This window comes from Ambystoma mexicanum, chromosome 7p (genome assembly GCF_040938575.1).
Source record: "Ambystoma mexicanum isolate Mex_15411 chromosome 7p, UKY_AmexF1_1, whole genome shotgun sequence".
In the NCBI taxonomy this organism is placed as follows: domain Eukaryota; kingdom Metazoa; phylum Chordata; class Amphibia; order Caudata; family Ambystomatidae; genus Ambystoma; species Ambystoma mexicanum.
Window position 1 is genome coordinate 189,598,410 of NC_090939.1, and position 14,331 is coordinate 189,612,740.

Consider the following 14,331-nt stretch of genomic DNA (forward strand, 5'->3'; position numbering starts at 1 on the left):
TCTGCTGGTCATTGTATTAAATTGAGCTGTGCTGTAGTAGATTTCATGGACTCACTAAGGCTGGATGAACATTTTTTGATTTTGTAAGACTTGTGCCCTTGTGTCCAAGCAGCCTTTTTTTTTTCCTTTTTATACCCCGTTGTACTTCTATTTTCCTTTTGACGCCTAATGAATTAGTGAAGTTGTAAGTTGTAACAAAAGCTTGATGTCCCAATGTTCGCATGGGGTCATATCAGGCTGAGGTTTCAAATAAAAAAAATAAAAAAATAAAAATAAGACAGAAAGAATTTCATTAAAAGAAACAACATTTTTTTTATTATATACATATACACTAATTATGAAAGAGAGGGGGAAGCAGAAACTGATACAAAAACAGGGGAATTAGGGGTTTGGAGAAGATGAGTGGGAGGGTATGAAGGGATGGAAGTCTCATCAAAACGTTTATCTTGTTGTTGAAGGTTTGGGGATAGTTCACTGGGACATGTAGAGGGGGCACAAGGACAGGTGGGACAATGGTACTTAATTTTTTCTTTTATGTGGTCCTCCACTAACTGTTTCAAACTATTGAAATTTTCCTTAAGCATGTCTACTTTCTGTTCAATGCGTTTGAGAGTCTTTTCAAATGTGTCTTTTGGAGTAACGTTTTCAATGTTTGTATGGTCTGTAAAAAATAAACATATATATGTTAAGTACACATTAGGTAATGATTATTAATTTCCTTGTATAGACAAATGTCTACCATTATTATCACTGTCTTCAGACATTTACTCATGTGGAAAATGTTCTTCCAGCCACTCCAAAGTACTGCACATTTCTGTGTGAAAAACAAAAATATATTAATTATACTGTAACTCATACAAAAAGTAGAGCACTATATCAAAAATGAAGTTTACTTACTAGTTTCTGGTAAGTTGTATTCGTTGTGTTGTGTAGGTCTACTGTTGCTTCTAGCTCTGCAGTTTCTGTGAGGTGATTATGTTGGAGGTATATCTTTTTTGTTATGGTATAATCCATTTTTATTACATATCAACATAGATGGTTGATGTGTTAAATATGTAGGTTCCACTATTTATTTATTAATATATATAATGTGCATATGTGCTGCTTTTTGAACTTGCGTAGTGTTTATATGGTATGATAGAACAATTTCAGATACCCTCTGAGTGTTTGGGTAGTGTTGATGTCGTCCGTGACCATCCGCGGACATCAAAATCATTAGCGGGGTGTTCGGTATGTTCTATGTTACTTGTATATAAAGTAAGGGAACCCTAGTAAACATCTATCAAATTTACACTATGAAAATGTATATTCAGTAAAAAAAAACTTTGTTAAAGGGACGTTATGGTTAAGTTGCGCTATTAAAAACCTATGATATTCAGTAAAAAAACGTTGTTAAAGGGACGTTATGGTTAAGTTGCGCTACTAAAAACCTATGATATTCAGTAAAAAAACTTTGTTAAAGGGACGTTATGGTTAAGTTGCGCTACTAAAAACCTATGATATTCAGTAAAAAAACTTTGTTAAAGGGACGTTATGGTTAAGTTGCGCTATTAAAAACCTATGAAATTCAGTAAAAAAACTTTTTTAAAGGGACGTTATGGTTCAAAGTAAAACTGAAAAACCCCTGAAATTCGCTAGTTATGGTAAGCTAAGCAACCATAACTCGTGCCACCATGTAGTGAAGCCTTACGTTAGACATTCAGTGTGCACTACTGAATCACAGACCAGCTGCTGAGTCTAAGTTAGTTCCAGGCAAGGCTTTATTCACATATGTACAAATCTGTACATTACTCCAGTTACTCTTATTATAGTTACAGCACGCGTAGACATTGACAGGGACATGGGAAGGTATAAACATCACTAACAAAGGAGCTGACCCACCGGCCATCCATTCAACCTAGCTCAGGCCCCCAACTCACACTCACAGAACATTCACACACAGATCCATCCAACATTCTCCTGAGCTGCATTCATGCACCAACATTCTATAGCAAGCATCCAGGCCAGTGGCAATACAAGACTACATTACAACATCTCCCTTTCATACCAGACTCACCACAGACTCACCACAACATCTCCCCATCACCAAAACATCTAACCAACAATCACCTTCCATTTGGACCTGCCACATCCAAACACAGGGCCTGCCACACTCTGGCACCAACCATACACAGCCAAGGGAACCAATCATACATTCAGGTGAGGAAAAACAGGGGGGATCACGCATTTGCCCCACCACGGACCCGGTGTCACCACAAACATGACATCCTGGGGAAACATGGTCCAAGTCCAACCAACTAACACACAACAAGAGGTGTTGCCATGACAGGTCAACAATTGCAGAGGGCTACTGAGATCACTCCTCTTCCTCTTCACACCATCACATCTGAATACAAATCGCTCCCACTTATCTCCCTCATACATCCCACAGAATCACCAACACGCAGAAAAGCAACTACCACCTAAACCAACAAACAACTACAACCATTCAAGGAGAACATCCGTACATGTCACATATCACCAATATCATTCAAACCAGACACTACCAGACCCATGCCAAGACACCGAAAAACAAATGAAATGCTCTTGGTAGCATTAACTTTTTGTTTAACATTGCTCTAATAATTAAAAACTATAACAACTTAAAATAAATTTGGGTACCCTTCCAACCTATACATTGTTTATTTTCCTTAGTGCACTGTATATACATTTCAAATTCACATTAAGCGTAAATTTTAAGGCCTTTATTCTTTTACTCAATATTCTTAGCTCAAAACACTACACTTTAAAAGAATTTGCATAACCTTTATAGACTTCAAACCTCCTGTAACTTTTACTCATAAGTGCGCATCTAAAAAACATTTCCTCACCATCCATACTTTTATGGATGTCCCCATAGACTTTGCATTTTAAATTTTGTATAAATGTCACCTTTTGATATAAGTGCGCAATTATTGAAAAATTTCCGCACCATCCAACCAACAAAAAAAACTTGGAGGATGTCCCCAACAACATGACCTCAACCACACCTGCAAAACCAAGCGGTGTGGCCTACAGAAAATTAAAAATGTTCCTTTTAATGTGACTTTATCTTCCTGTAACAACAGGACCTCAACCACACCTGCAAACCAAGCGGTGTGGCCTAGAGAAAATTAAAATTTTCCTTTTACTGTGTCATGCAATAAAACTTATAAATTCGACTTTTCCTTCCTTTGCTTATTTTTCCAATATTCACCAATATAAAATTCTTGGGCCACAACACCAAACAACATTCCACAGGACAACGGCCCATACATAGCTTATGATGTCACCATAATTACTAGTATCACCATACTTCAAAAATTGTAATTCGTTTCACAATACTTCAAAAATTGAAATTCGATCCTTAGATCAATTCCCCAGCATTGTTGAATCAACATTAAAAACATTTAACAAAAAATGATTCACAGTCCCACAATCATACTGTAAGGAAATGATTTCCACTGATAAAATATTAGAAGTCACTGTTCAATTGTTGAAGCTAAACAAAACATGCTGCATTATATATTCCAGCATTATATAATTACGAGCGGATTCACAAATAATGTTCACAGCTCTGCTTCAGCTTCGCCAATACCCCAAGGATTCCATTCTACGTCATCATTCTGCCTGACAGCACCGAGCAGAGCGGACCTCGCAGGAGTTACATTATCAACTGTCACTTCACACACAGCATTGTTCAAAGGGCAAGTTCCATGCTGCCCACCTGTTTACCAAAAACATCCCACTCATAAGGCTTCACGGGAAACTAATCACCACTCGATCTCCGTATACAGATAGATTCGAGATATCACTGGTAAAAGTTGATTTTACTCGAACACACGGCACTTTTCTTTCACGGCAATATTCATTAGGTTTCTAAATTTCCTAGGTAGTTGAATGGAGCACGGGCGCCATCTGCTGGACTTTTGTGGGATCTAAATTCAAAGTCACTCAAAGTTGATTTGTATTTCCAGCAGAGAAGTGGATTTCTGCTATCCTGTGATGCTGTTAGACTACAAGCAGGTCCTTTCCAACCTTGCAGGGATCTCTGGGGCATTATAATTGTTGGGGACCTCCCTCCCACAGTCCAGTCCAAAGTCATTTTTAATTCCATTTTGCTGGGCAGGATGGTTATATACAGGGCTTTGGGGGAACGGTGGGTCTCTTAAACGCTGCTTCCCCCCCACAGCACTCCTTACTGTACTTTTATGTTGCTGCAGCTCCTCAATCAGCACATTTAGAGTCAGCTTCATCTTCTTCCACATGTTCTTCATAGTTTCTGGTTTTCCTCGTCGCCATTTGTAATGAAGCCTTATGTTAGACATTCAGTGTGCACTACTGAATCACAGACCAGCTGCTGAGTCTAAGTTAGTTCCAGGCAAGGCTTTATTCACATATGTACAAATCTGTACATTACTCCAGTTACTCTTATTATAGTTACAGCACGCGTAGACATTGACAGGGACATGGGAAGGTATAAACATCACTAACAAAGGAGCATCCATTCAACCCAGCTCAGGCCCCCAACTGGCACTCACAGAACATTCACACACAGATCCATCCAACATTCTCCTGAGCTGCATTCATGCACCAACATTCTATAGCAAGCATCCAGGCCAGTGGCAATACAAGACTACATTACAACATCTCCCTTTCATACCAGACTCACCACACACAACATCTCCCTTCCATAACAGACTCACCACAGACTCACCACAACACACCACCGTGCATTGCTAAGACTAACACCCAGGACATCAAAGATGACATCAAAAATGTCATTGATGACATCACTACAATAGAATAATAGCCGGCTGTGGTTCCCCAGGATTGGCTCTGTGGTGGAAAGAGTTGCCCAAGTTCTGTGTGGCAGTTTGAACAGCCCAAGACTTTCCACCTTAAGTGAGCACACCCCCTCAGACCTCTGAGAGTGTGTGGCAGTGAGTAATGGTTATTTCATTTCCCTCTGAAGCCCAGCCAATATCAACTGGTAGTAATCAATAAATATTCGAGATTTCCCATGATCAGCAGAACATTTCAGAGGCTACACAATGGCAGCTGCCCCTCTTGATGGAATCTTTAGCGAGCGGGATATTTCATAAGTTCTGAAGTTGGATAATGGACAAACTTTCAACAGTCATGAATTAGCAATATTTGCTAGGTACCTTGTATTACATCACAGGGGATGGGGTGCTGAGCTCTTGATAGCGAGTGGGAAGTGTCACAAAGCAGGGAGGGAGATCACTAAGAAACACTGACCAAAGTGGCAGTTTACTGAGATGTTATCTGGGTAATAACAGCAGTAATGGGGATTTGACTCAAAGAAATAAAATGGCTTGGGGTTTAAATACGTGACAAACCAATCACTGGATGACTTCCCCTCATGCCGAAACAAGTAAGCAAATGGTTGGCCAACATAGTAGCAAGATGACTTCTTCTCAGGTGCAATAAACAAACCAACAAGTCAAACTTTGGGTCCCTTTGCTAGTCAATCCTCCGGGTACGAAAGTCAGTCAGTTTGTGGTGTTTTGAGTACCCCAAACACTTATTTCCCAAATGTGGTTGGTGCCAACTTCTCCTTCACTTATTCCATAGATCCTTACTCCAGGGATCACACACCCCTGCTGGCTAAAGATCGATGACCAATGGAAGGAGGGTAGGATACCAAACTGCAATCCCAAAACTGCGATGTGCTCTTTGGGAATGCAGTCCGGGGTCTCGGAGGGAGGGAGGGACTTTTAGCTCTGTCTCTGGGTATCCCTGACTAACCCTCATACTGCGTCCCTGGTTGTTTTCCTTATGCTGCTGTAACACTTGGGTTCATAGGGGCTTGTTCCTCCTCCTTCTCTTCGATACTCCTTCCTTAATATGATCTCCATTGACCTCCTTGTTAAAGAGTACTCCATAGTATTACAGAGTACTCCAGTAACAATGCTGCATTGCTGTCTCCATTGAATTAGGGTTGTAATATGTCTTAAATACGATCATAAAACAACTAATGTGGGCACCCGCAAAAAAAAGACTGTTGCCACATTTCCAACTGGTTGCAATGTTAGCAACGAAAACCTAATACTGCATTGCTGGGCTGTTGCAAACCGCCATGAATGCTCCTTGTTAAGTTTGGTTCCTGGCCAAGCATGACACTGACACCAGTGTAGGAACAGGAAACATCTTTACTAAGTTCCAGCTCTGGGTACAGGGTATAGGAATGCATTTAGGCCACATCAGGTAAATTACTAGGACAGAACATCCACCGGCAAAAACTCTCAGTCCACCCATCTTCTCAACTGCACATTCACAGAACCATTTGGAACATAACATTCTCACACACAGCATTCCATGTCAGCCACTCCTAGCATTCCATGCATACAGGGCAGAGTGCAGGGAAAGACACAACACAATATATCGTCCCCCCTTAAACAACACAAGACACACCCAAGAAGCAAGAGACGTACATACACACGCAACAACACATGTGCATCCCTCAACTTCCAAAATGAATCCAGCCGTTCTCACCTAGTCGGACAATCTGCACCATGATATGCCACTCCCTTTCCTCTACCACTAAGGTATAGACCCCAACCACTGAACAAAACAATATCACATCCAAACTTTCAAACAACTTGAGGCTTCCAGCCCTAAACCACACTACTGAGGCAAATACCATGTTGTACGCCCCGGAACGCACAGAGAACTGATCCCCCACAACCATGCCGCACAAACATGCCAAGTGTGCCCCAGAGGGCACAGAGACTGATATCCCAAACACCTCTCCACTACAACATACAGGGTACCTCAAAGGGCATGGAGGTCAGAGATCCCAAAACATACATGGAGAGCGAAAATCCCAACACACAGTACACCACACACTCATCATACCATAAACAAAACTCAGGCCCCAAATACAACATTAACCATTTCAACTGCAACTCACTGGCTGGCCACCATAACATGTGCACTCCACAGAAAGAGCACTCCAAATACTCCGGGTGTCGACAACCCACAAGATGCCTGTGCTGAAAGACCACATTCCACAACGCCAGCAACTCCAACTCAGAGAGACATCCACAACTTCAACAACTCCAATTCAAGAAGCCAAGCACAAACACACCTCATCATGACACATGCACCAGACAATGCAGAACAAATATTCTAGACAGTTATCACAGTTCAATAAACACATTAAGATAAACCTCCCTCACTGTTTTACTTAAAGCCTTGAAACTATGCACTTGAAATTCAAATTCCAATTCAATGTTATTCAGTAGAAATCCAGCCTGTAAACTAAAAGCATTAACAGAACATGCATCATACATCATGCACATTACCCTACTAAGTTAGGAAGTCCTAACTAACTTTAAAACACAAAATCCAACCTGTAAAAGAAAGGGCTAAACATGGCTAAAATTACTGCACACTAAACCTCAGCAAAACAAAACTAAATGCACAATACATCTCTCTAAACAGATGCCACGACTTCCAAAACACAGCAACAGATGTAGAATATTCAAGAGGCCTCACATCACACTATTCCAAAACTCTAATGTGATTAGATTCGTAATCCTCTCTGTTCAATTGAGATCTCTCTGAAGAAATTCAAGAAATCAGGATCTAATTCCCAGAGTACCAAGAAATTGCTATTTTCCTGACTTTCCACTACAGCACCACATAGAGGACAAACACTTGAAAGAAGAGCTCCTCTCTTCTCCATCACTCCCTCCTAGTGCTGTCCAAAACATTGTACACATGTTTCCCCACAGCACCTTAGGGAGACAGGTATGCCTCCCTCTGCGGCTCTTTTGTTCACAAAGGGACCAACCTCCTTCTTCATTCTAGCAAGATTGGCCCGTTTCACTGGGATTCCACAAGAGCCATCAATATCACATGTGTGCCTCACTTACAGTAATATGTTCACCAATTTCCTACAGCAAAGTCCCTGTTAGCTCTTCTGTGGCCCGCACCGCTTGAATTCTTATTCTGCCACCTGGATACTGGCTCCTTCGCTGCCCCTCATGGACACAACTGGTTCCTGCAGTCACTACTGGCCTTCCTTGGCCTGGGTTGGCTGCCCCTTGCATACTCCAAACTTAGGCTTGAATGCTTCATGCAGAAAAGTTTTTTTTTTTAAAATTTTTATTATTTTTTAAACAAACAACACACCAAACATTACAACCTTTTTTGGACGTTCATAATCAATATCAACACATCATATTATATAATATTATTCTCTGTCCTCCCCCCTCCCTCCCCATAAACTCGAGTCGTCTCATCCGTGCCCTCTGCGTGTGCATTTTAAGGAAGCTCAGTGCTTGTCGACTCATCTTAGTCTTCTGTTTCGTGATTGACCTGGTGGGGGTTTGCCATTGAGGTCACCAGTTGCCTCCAGGCTATCAGGGGAGCCGCCTCCTCCTCTCCCCCTCTGGTAACAGTTTCAAACCATACCACAGTTTCTGCTTCTGCCCATCTCAAGAGGTCCGCCCACCATGTCTCCACTCTGGGCCAATGCATTGCAATTCTACGCTTGGCCAAGATGTAGGCCAGGTCCTTCATCTTACTGATATGCTTTGAATTACGTGGCCTGGGGAAACTCCCAAGCATGCATGCCCAAGCAGACCTCACGTCAAGCACCACTACCCCGCTGGCCATTCTCGTCCTTATTTCTTCCCAGAACCACTGCACCTCTGGGCAAGCCCAGAACATATGTAGTAGCCCTGCCTCCTTCTCCACACACCTGGGGCATTTCTGTATAGCCAAGCCCCCAAACCTGGCTATTCTTCCGGGGGTCAAATAGGCTCTGTGGGTGACATACAATTGGATCTGAGGAGTCTCGCATTCTGGGACACCTTTTTGTGGTACCTTTGTGCTCTATCCCACTGTCCCTCTGTCATGGGTTCTCCTACCTCCTCCTCCCAGTCATTCCTCAGTTGGAGCAGTTCCTTCCCCGCCTTCACCCTCAGGAGCTCATATATCCTGGATATTTCGTGCCCACCCTCCGAGACATCATACATCGTTTCCAGGGTGGCGTCAGGTTCTCCCGTTAGCACCGTCTCAGGCCACCTCTCCCTCACCCGTTTCATGAGCCTGGTATAAGTAATATATTGGCCTCTATGCACCCCGGTCTCCTCCTGCAGCCTCTGAAATTCCAATGCCTCCCGTTCCTGCCATATATCTCCGAGGGTAGTTAGGCCCACCGGTTCCCAGTATCTGTGGACCCCTTTGAACAGTTGGGAGTCGTCCCCGCATAACGCCACCAGCGGGAACTGCTGAGAAAGCGGATCTGGGTCGCCCACAGTTCTCCATGCTCTGCGCCAGACTTCCCAACCCAGCACCAGCAGTCTCCCCATCCCCGCCATTTTGGTTTTACGCAGCCACACTGTCTCTCTTAGAAAGTATGGAGCTGAATCACCTTGTAAAAGCCTGACTTCTGCTGAGTCCTCTGCAGACAACCAACTAGCCACATACAACAGCTCTCCAGCCAAGTAATACAGTTCGAAATTCAGCAGGCTTATGCCCCCCTTATCACATGCATTCTGTAGTTTCCACAGGGCCCCCCTATTCCTGGAGTTGCCCCATATGAAGCCCCTGCACATGCCATGAAGTCTCAAGAAAAAGCATCTGGGGATCAGGTACGGGACATTCACAAAAAAATGCAAGAGTCTGGGCAGAACCACCATTTTGAGCAGAGCTGCTCTTCCCATCATGGCTAGGGGTAATCTAGACCACAATGCAATGCTATTCTTAATTCCCTCAATTGCTTTCTCTGTATTGTTTTTGTGCTCTGTCTCTAGCCTATGGTAAATGTTTACGCCCAAATACCTGAATGTCACGGTCTACCAGGGTATTTGCAGGATGGGTAGTCTCTCCACTGGGGTTCTCTTATACCTTCCCAAGGGGAACAAACTGGACTTCCCGGGGTTCACCGATATGCCCGAGAGGGTGGCATAACGGTCCATCACCTCCAGCACATATTGTAGGTTCTCCTCCGTGTAGCGCAAATAGAGGAGCATATCATCTGCATACAGTGATATCAGGTGTGTGCCTCCTAACGTACGGATCCCCACCTCCCTGTATTGTCGCCGCAGGCAAATTGCCAGGGGCTCTAATTCCAAAATATATAGCAAGGGCGACCAGGGGCATCCCTGTCTGGTCCCCCTGCTGAGCTGCCATTTATCTGAGATTATGGTGCCTGTTTTAACTCTCGCAGTCGGGGAGCTACATAACATCTGGACCCATCTGATATATCCTGACCCCATCCCGTATCCTTTCAGGGTCGCCTTCAACCATGGCCAACCCACCGAATCAAAGGCTTTAACCGCGTCCAACGACACAATAGCCAGCTCGTCCGAGTCTCCCTCGGCGTGATCAATGATATGATGCAGCCTCCTGTGGTTGTCTGTAATATTTTTACCGGGGACATAGCCTGTTTGGTTCGGGTGTATCAACTTGCCAATCACCCTCTTTAGTCTGTTGGCCAGCGCAACCTTGAGCATTTTGCTGTCCTGATTGAGCATAGAAAAGGGCCTATAAGACCCAACTCCACGTCTGGCTTGCCTGGTTTCAGGAGCGGAATGATCACTGCCTCACGGAGAGACATGGCAAGCAGTGGCTGGAGTAGCTCCTGCTTATACGTTTTATAAAAATCACTGGGTAACCCATCCAACCCAGGCGCTTTACATGTGGGCAGGTGTTGGATCACCACCTCCAGTTCGTCCGCGGTGATGGGGTGTCTAGATCTGCGCGTTCTAGGTCATCCAAGACGGGCAGCCTTATGTCTTTTATTGTTTCCTGTATTTCTTGACTCATTTCTTTCCCTTTGTCCTCATATAGTCGCCTGTAATACCTGAGGAACTCCTCGTTCACCCCCTCCTGGGTATTATAGATTTGACCTTCTGCGTCCCTGACCTCGCTGATCACCGGGCGGGGGTCTCATTTTTGTATAACCAGGCCAGTTATCTACCCGGCTTATCCCCCCCTGCATGTAGCCTCTCAGTGTATTTTTTATAATTTAGCCTACATAATCTGGCAGAGTTCACTACAAGCCATCTGTAAGTCCTTTATCTTGGCGCTGACCTCTCGTGTGGTCCCCTCGCTTCGTATCAGGCCCTCTAGCTCTCTTTCTGTTTCTTGTAATTCCCGTTCAAACCCCCTTGGAGCCCCTTGGATTTTGATATAGCTACCCCATGCACCACCACCTTAAATGCCTCCCATACTGTTCCCACAGAGCGTACACTGCCCGTGTTAATTTCAAAATATTCCTCAATGGCCTCCCTCAAATCCTCTCGAAATCCCGCATCCTGTAGGGCCTCAGTTCTGAGCCTCCACGTCGGGATTCGCGCTCTGGGGGGTTGATGTCGCCACTCAACGACCAGGGGCGAATGGTCGGACAGCACCCGGGCCTTGTATTCTGCGCCCACCATTTCTCCCAATATCTCTGCAGCAGCGAACACGTAATCTAGCCTCGTATGCAGGTCTTGTGGTGCTGCGTAATGAGAGTATTGCCTATCGACTGGGTGCTGTCGTCTCCACACATCCTCTAGGCCGAGGTCTGTCAACAGTGTCCTCAGCACTTTGGCTGCCGGTGCTGGCTATCCAAATTTTGTCATCTGACCTGTCTATCCTGGGGTTCAGGGTACAGTTGAAATCCCCCCCCACACCATTGCGCCACCCACCAGGGGGCTAATTTTGCTATATAGGGACCTAAATTAGGTTGCTGTATCATGGTTAGGGGCATACAGATTTATGATGTGCACTTCTCTGTTCTCCAGGGGTCCCGCCACCACCACCATTCTACCTTCCGGGTCTGTCGTCGAGCTAAGCAGCTGACACGGCACATGCGGTGCCACCCATGTAATCACCCCTCTTGCATATGCTGAGTATGTGGCCCCTATAACATTACCCCTCCATTTTCTCCTGACCACCTCCAACTTATCCTTGGTGAGGTGGGTCTCCTGTAGCAGAGCTATGTCAATCCGCATCCTCTTTAGGTACATCATCACCTTATTACGTTTTAGATAACTATTGAGGCCCCGCACATTCCAGGTCACGACTCTGAGATTACCCGATGCTATTGACTCGGTATTCTTCCCCTCTCCACTCCCTCTGATGTCCACCTCGAAGGCCCGTTTTGCGAATCTTAACCCTCCCAACCTCAACAAACTCCCCCCCTTTCCCCAACTCTGCCCCACTGCACACAACCCTTCCCCTCCCCCCACCCTACCCAATCCCAACAAATGCCCAGCTCCATCCCTGGATCTCAGGCCCACCCGCGTCTGGTCCTATCTCGTGAACTGAAGACTAGGACCCCGCGGGGCGTCACCGATCTAACAGTGACCTAACTAGATATAATATGAAGGGGTTCAAGGAATGTCTCCCCGGAGCTCCCACTCATCTGATTAAGATTGTTGCATATAACGGATCCTGCCAGCATGTATTTGCTGCAACACATTCCCCACAAGCTTTATTTAATATTATATTCAAGTCCCAATATCTTAGCTATGTCACCAAAGGCGACCCAGCTGTGTGCTACTTATCTACTGTGGCTCCCGTCTGGATATCCGGTTCTTGAGGGCGACCCTGCATGTCCAACCATTCCATGGCGTCCTCCGGCGTCTCAAAAAACAGAGTTTTATTCTTGTAGAACACTTTCAATTTGGCCGGGTAGAGTAACATATAACGGCGGCCGGCCTCTCTTAGCCTCCTCTTCACCGCCCCGAAGTTCATCCTGCTGCGCTGTACGTGCAAAGTATAGTCCGGGAATGACGTGATTCTCGCCGGCACCCTTTCGATCGTTCCACCCTTCCGGAAGAATTCGAGTATCTTCTCCCGATCCAGGTAGTTCACAATCTTTGCGATCAGCGGACGGGGGGGGGGGGAGTTCCAGGAGGCGCTGTGTGCCCTCTCAACTGCAAACCCCTGGGTCAGTGTTCCGCCTTTTATCTCCTGCAGGAGCATGGTTTCAACATATTCTGTTGGTTTAGGCCCCTCCATTCCTTCTGGCAGACCCACAATACGAAAGTTATTGCGTCTGGCGCACCCTTCTGCCTCCTCCGCCATGTTCTCCAGGTTGCCCACGCGCTGCACAAGCCGTGTTCGGGGCCATCTCCTTTTCCAAGTTTCCAGTGCGCTCTGCAAGCGTCCGCACGTCCTGTCTCAACAAATTAACTTCCTCCTGGACCGCTCCGATCTTAAGGTCCAGACCCACTTTCAGATCGTTCATTGCCAGGCCCAGTTTGGCATAGGCCTCCGGCGTGGGCTGTTTGTTTTTGGGTCTGACGATTTTAGAAGACATCCTGCTATACTGTCTGGGTGTAGGCCAGCTGCGTCACCTTACGTGCAAGAGTCCACGTGGCGTCAGGCCACTCTTGGCATTTCAGGGGCTGTTGCAGCTATTTTAAGGTGTGTCCTTATTGCTCGCTCCACACCCAGAGTGGGCTGTGTCCTCCCACGTACGTCCACTTGCGCAGTGTCGTACCACCGGTCCCCGCTGTATTTCTTCCAGTAGCCAGTGGTCATGTGCACCCCACTGACCCAGCGCTCTGCCCCTACAGCCCTCTATTGGCCTCAGGGCCGTCCAGCCCACAGTCCAGCCCCAGGTGCTGTCCTCACGGTCCTTGACCAAGAAGGCTCTTTGGTATTCGTGGTGCACAGATGGAAGTTATATCACTGTTGCTCTAAGCACAGTTCATATGATCCACATGGACCTGGTGGCTGCTCCTTTGTCTGCCGGCCATCTTCCTTAAGTAGTTCTAGGCCAAATGTGCTTGTGGTTGGTGGGCTTTCCCAAGGCTCCTTCGGGCACTCACGTCGCCAGTTACATGCAGTCTTTCATCTCCTGTCCCATCTTGCATCTGGAGGGTGTATGCTATGGCTCTCTCTGTTGTGCCCGAATACTGCCGCAGTTCGCCAGTGTTATGCTAGGATCAGCACCCGGCACCCAGTAGCAATGCCGATGTGACTCCCTCATCAGTTGCAGTGCCGAGGAGTCAGCCCATCCACCCCGGCTCTAAAGCACGCGCAACAATGTATCCGGTGTCCTTACTGCTCGTAGAATACTATTGATGACTATTTTATCATACCTTGGGCATAGGCTGAGTCGTTCGCTTGCGTCTGATGATTACTCCATTGTTGTTGGGTCAGCACACCAAAACAGTTTCAGGCTAATCACGCTCGGCACCATCACCTTCATTGCAGTCCGTCTGGGTGCTCCATATCTTCAATCGCATGCCGCCCCATTTGTGTCACTGCGATTGTCTTCTGATGGCAGATACTGCTTCCGCACTCCACTCTGTGTTAATCCTACTGGGCTGTGTT